The 6,226-nt window shown below is 43.3% G+C and overlaps 1 pseudogene; it reads left to right on the top strand.

The window, feature by feature from the left end:
- The first annotated feature begins 4,270 nt into the window (after positions 1–4,270).
- LOC111543401 lies at positions 4,271–5,998 on the top strand (annotated as a pseudogene).
- The last annotated feature ends 228 nt before the right edge of the window (positions 5,999–6,226 follow it).

The following is a 6,226-nucleotide window of genomic DNA, read 5'->3' as shown; positions in this document are numbered from 1 at the left end:
AAAAAAGACAATGAACATTGTGTCTTAAAGTTGAAAATAAGCTTGATTGTTTTCTTTTTTAACTGCTTTGACAAGATTGACTGTTGGCTTGGATGTCACATTTAAAAAAAATTCTACAATAAAAATTCCGTAAGAGTTATGGGACCATTTCTTAATTATAACCATTGAAAGTAGGTAAACAAGGCAAGCACCTTCTTTCTAAATGAGTGAGTAGAAAAGCTAATGACAGATAACATTTAAAACATAAGGACCTGAAGAACTTCTTTACCTTCTCTTTTATGAACGTGTTCAAGAGTGATGATATAATGAATGAGATAATGAGATGTGAAGTGGATAAACTGTAGGAAGGTAAAAAATGGCTAAAGCATTGTGGAGAAAAAAACAATATATTCTAATTAGCTACGCCTGGAAGTTGGCATTTAAGGGAAGCTAAGGAGCTTATAGGGTTATTCATTTGGGTTTTTCATTTTGTTTTGTTTTAGATATGCTGAAGACTGCAATTTATAAAATTATGTGTCTGTCACTCCTACCAAGCCATGAGGTCCTGGAGAGAAACGAGACACTATAATGAACCAGGGTCTTCAACTAGGCCCAGCCTATAGGATGCATTTAGTGATGATGATGACAAAGACAACAATGATAGCAATAAAAAAAAAAAAAAAAAAAGGATAGCTAGTGCAACTGGAATAATAACAGTTAACATGTATTCAGCTCTTACTGTGTCCCTAGACACATTTCTAAGAATTGTATATGACGTGTATGCATATGTATATACATGATCCTCAGTAGAGACAATGTTAGTTTTCCAACACATTTGCAGAATTTTTTTTTTTAGAGACAGAGTCTTTCTCTGCCCACCACACTGAAGTGCAGTGGCGTGATCACAGCTCACTGCAGCCTGGAACTCCTGGACCAACAGATTCTCCTACTTCAAGCTCCTAAGTAGCTGAGACTATAGGCATGCACCATCACCATGCCTGGCTAATTTATTATTTTTTGTTTTGCTTTGTTTGATACAGGGTCTCGCTCTGTGGCCCAGGCTGGAGTGCAGTGGTGTGATCTTGGCTCACTGCAACCTCCACCTCCCGGGCTCAAGTGATCGTCCCACCTCAGCCTCCTGAGCAGCTGGAGCTACAAGTGCACCACCATGCTTGCTAATTTTTCTATTTTCAGTAGAGACGGGGTTTCACCATGTTGCCCAGGTTGTTCTCAAACTCCTGGGTTCCAGCAATCTGCCCCACTCAGCCTCCCAAAGTATTGCAAACTGCTGGGATTACAGGTGTGAGCCACCACAGTCAGCCTCTTTTTGTTCTTAATAATTCATAATTCCTTGTCAGTCCACCCTTCAACGAGCCATGGCTGTCTAACTCAGATTACAGAAAGTCAGATGGGACAGAAGACTGTAGCTCAAAGAGGATATCCCTGCCAGAGAAGAAGAAAAAGCTAGTCTGTCCATTCCTGAAGACTGTGAAGCCAAAACTTCAATGGGGGGCTATCCATGAATAGAGGGATTGTGTGCAATTTTACTTCTCTCTTGTGTACTTACTTATATATTCCCATATTAAACAAGGAACATGCATTACTTCTAAAATAAGTAAAGAAAGACATTAAGGAGCCATTTTTTTAAGGGAATGATATGCTACAGTCCATGAAATGAATTCCCATCAACAATAAAATATTTAATGCTCGGACACATTACAATCAGTATTAAAAGGAAAAACAAGAAGCAATGTCATTATGAACATTGAGTGTCATTTGAGATTTCTGTCTACTTTGAGGCCTGAATGCTCTGAGCCCTGAAAATAATAATGAAAGTAATTTTGAGAAAGTAAAACAGGACCTCTCTTGAAAGGTTAAGAAAGCTGGGATGAAAGAAGAAAAGAGGGACAATTTATCAACAAGTTCAAATTGTCATAAAAATGATATTGACCAGCTGTTCACTACCTCCATTTAGGACAGAACAAGACAAACATGTATCACATTGCAATGAGTTTGTTGTTCAACAGTAAAACAACCTTCCCTAAGATAAATGTGATAGATACTGAAATTCATAGCTCTATATCCCTGGAAATACTTTAATATACATGGGCAACTCTTGAGGGTCTGCATGTACAGTTTTGCACAGAAGCCAGACAAGTTACATTTTTGCAAGTCTAACGTCACTCTAATCCAATGGATTTAAACTATTTGAATCGTGATGAGAGGCCTTCGTGTAGTGCTGTATACAAAACAAAGTTTCTCCTGTTGTACTTAAGTTAACTCAACTGTAAGCACACTAACACCCAACTTGTGAAACAGTTGACCAAAATTTAGGCTTCTCCAGAATATTCTCCAAAAGAAACTTTGCAGCAGAAAGATTTTAGAATAATATTTGACCTCTACTTAGGTTTTCTCTCTTGCTAAACTATGATGAGAACTGGAATTATAATTGGACATGATGGACTCATTCAACTTGAACCCATTAAATTGATGATGCCAAAACTGTGGTATACTGATTCCTTGGGGAGTGAAGGGGGTGTAAATTAAAAGAACATCTATGTTCCTGTACCAATAAACACTATAAATCTAGTTTCCTGTGTTTTATATTTATATTTAATATTTATGCAATGATTATTCATTAAACATATCACAATAGGCCAAATATTTATTGTGATGCTTTACCGCACTCAAACTTTTCTATCTGTGCCCTTATCTGATCCTTGCAACAACACTGAGCAGGCTCCAAATTTTATCTTTTTAATGATTCTGGAACTAAGGTTCAGAAAAGTTAAGTGATTGGCTCATGTTTATTCATCTAGTAAGCATTAAAGACTAAAACTGGGGTCGTATGACTAATCCTTCAAGTCTCTTTCTGTTTCACCATTCTTCTCTACATTGTCCATTCTTTAGAATTTCACAGTATAGTTGGTGACATGCAGTTAAAATGGTAAAGAGTATTAATATGAAAATAACCCCATAAGGCAATGCAAAATTCACAGGAACCCATATAATCAAAGAGCGAGATTGTGGCATAAGTTACAAGGGCTGCTAGAATTTAGACAACCAAAAAATCATGGTGACCAGAGGAGGCAAAAATTGATTAAGGAAATGACTTCATACGCTAAAATATGGATAAAGCTTTTTAGACTAAGAAGGGAAGGAAAAACATTTCAATTAAAGGGAATGGCAGAAGTACTAAGTGGGAAACTCAGTGGTAGCTTCAGAGGACCATGAAGAGATTAGCTGGAGTGCAGGGCCCACAAAGAGTCAGGAGGATGTATGGCAGGATCTGGGAGAACCTTGAATCGGGTAGAATTAATATTGACTAAATATCATTTTACTCTAGGCACTTTATAAGTCTGACATCATCTATTTCTGAAATACCCTCAGGGTAATTACCAACCCTATTTTCCAGATGAGGAAATTGATATTTCAGTCATGTTAAGTGGTTTGTCCAAAATCCTGTAGCTACTAGTGTGAATTACCAAGAAATGACCACAATTTCCTGTCCTAGAAAGCATTCCCCTTTTCAATATGTCTTTGCCTCTTCTCCCAAACAGAAATGTAGACTATTTCTCCAACCCTTGGCTCAGGACTGGACTTGTGATAGAAATGTATCAGGAGCAGCATGGTTGCCAAAGCTAGGACCTAAGACACCTTGCAACATAGGTTTTTGTCAACTGGGAATGCAGTAGCCCTGTGAGCACAAAGCAGCTGGCCTAGACTCCTGGAGGATGAGAGGCCACGTGAAGGAGAACCTCAGTGCCACAACCAACAGCCAGCAGATACTGCCTGAGACGAGTGGGACTTATATCCATCTGGGATTTTCCAGTTGACCCTCCCTCCAGCTAATTGCAGCTGCATGAGTAAGACTGGGTGAGACTGGCAGAGGAACCCAACCAACACCCAGGATCATAAGAAGTCATCATTCTTATTTTCAGGTATTTCTAAACTTGATTCTTTCTATCATATGATGCCACTAGTGAAAATGAAAATTTTCCAGTTATTAATTGGAAGCTATTTTAAATATTTGAGCTAGAGAAAGAAATGAAGAGAATACTATTCTAAACAATGAAGTTGGCATTCTAAACTTGCAGAGAAGAAAGCTGAGGTACCTAGTAATTGTAACAACTTGGGTTCTAGTTACTGAGTATCATAAAGGTGGTTTGAATTGAGAAGGCAACTTGCCCGCTTACTAATTTCTCCTCTCTTTCTTAGTAATAAAAACCTTGTTGGGAGGAAGTGGTGCTGTCCATCCGCGCAGCTCTAGTCGGCTCCCTAACATGGAGCCATGGGAGGCCTTGGGAAGAAGAAGTATGAACGAGGCTCAGCCACCAACTACATCACCCAGAACAAAGCCCGTGAGAAGCTCCAGCTAAGCCTGGCTGACTTTAGGCGGCTGTGCATTCTGAAGGGCATTTATCCCCATGAACCCAAACACAAGAAGAAGGTTAACAAGGGTTCTACATCAGCCCGAACGTTTTACCTTATCAAAGACATCAGGTTTCTCCTCCATGAAGCCATCGTCAACAAGTTCCGAGAATACAAGGTGTTAGTCAGGAAGCTCCAGAAGGCCTATGGGAAGAGCAAGTGGAAACACTGTAGACCATCTAAAGGACAATAAGCCCAACTACAAACTTGACCACATCATCAAGGAATGGTACCCCACGTTCATTGATGCCCTGCGGGACCTGAATAACGCCTTCTCCCTGTGCTTCCTCTTTTCCACCTTCCCACAGACTGGCAAGGGCCATGTGCAGACCACTCACCATGGAGTTCATGCACTACATCATCGCTGCTCATGCCCTGCCACAAGGTCTTTCTGTCCATCAAAGGCATTCACTACCAGGTCAAGGTCCTGGGACAGCACCACTTATGCCTTCTCCCATGACCACCCAGCAGACATGGACTACAGGGTCACGGCCACCTTCACCAAGTTCTAGGCCACCCTGCTGGGCTTCGTCAACTTCTGCCTCTACCAATGATTCAACCTCCACCACCCACTAAAGCTCAAGGGTCAGGCCCAAAGAGAGGCAAAGGCCACTGAGGGCACCCATGCGTTGGACTCCAATAGCTCCATGGAGAAATTGGCAGCCCTCAGTGCCAGCCTGGTCTGCATGGTGGTACCTGCCACAGAGGAGAAGCCCAAGGTGGATGAGTTTCCCACCGATGGGGAGACGTCAGCACAGGAGAAGACCGCAGGAAGGAGCTGGAGGCACAGGAGAAGCACAAGAAGCTTTCTGAGGGCCTAAAGTTCTTCCTGAACCTAGAGGTGCCCCGTGAGGCCCTGGCCTTCATCATCAGGAGTTTTTTGGGGGAAGTGTCCTGGGACAAGTCTTTGTGCATTGGGGCCACCTATGACGTCACGAACTCTCACATCACCCACCAGATTTTCGACCGGCCTGGGCAGCAGACCTCCAACATTGGCAGGTGCTACCTGCAGCCCTAGTGGGTGTTTGACTTGGTAAACGCTAGGCTTCTCCTCCCCATGGCAGAGTACTTCCCTGGGGTGCAGCTGCCCCCACACCTTTCACCTTTTGTGACCGAGAAGGAAGGAGATTACATCCCACCTGAAAAGCTGAGGCTGCTGGCTTTGCAGCAGGGAGGGGACCCAGGAATCCTGAATGCGTCGGAAGAGAAGGAGGAAGAGGAAGATGACAACAAAGGTGATAGTGATGAAGGGGGAGAAAATGAAGAGGAGGAGGAGGAGGAAGATGCAGAGGCTGGTTCAAAAAAAGGAGGAAGAGGCCCAGCTGGCAGCCCTGGAGGAGCAGAGAATGAAGGGGAAGACAGGCACCTTGAAGTTGGAGGATGAGCAGCGGCTAGCCCAGGAGGAGGAGAGGGAAGCCAAATGCCTGGCCATTATGGTGATGAAGAAGCGGGAGAAGTACCTGTACCAGAAGATCATGTTTGGCAAGAGGTGAAAAACCAAGAAGCCAACAAGCTGGTGGAGAAGCGGAAAGCCCACGATGAGGTGGTGAGGTCTGAGAAGAAGGCCAAGAAGCCAAGGCTGGAGTGAGTGCTGGTGGCCCCTCACAGGACAAAGGCCAGCTCCTAGCAGCTGGACGTGGCAGAGGCAGGCCAGAGGACCTAAGTGTGATGGACACAGTCGCTCTTCTCCTCCTTCTTTTTCCAGCCAGTGATACACTCACTGTAAAAAGAGGACCCCTCATGCTCTCTGGCTGGGCTGGTGGACAGCCCTGGCCTCCTTTGGATGGGGCTGCCCTGCTGGTGCCTAGGCAGAGAA

Source organism: Piliocolobus tephrosceles, chromosome 14, assembly GCF_002776525.5.
Source record: "Piliocolobus tephrosceles isolate RC106 chromosome 14, ASM277652v3, whole genome shotgun sequence".
Classification (NCBI taxonomy): domain Eukaryota; kingdom Metazoa; phylum Chordata; class Mammalia; order Primates; family Cercopithecidae; genus Piliocolobus; species Piliocolobus tephrosceles.
This window is presented reverse-complemented; position numbering and strand designations above follow the sequence as displayed.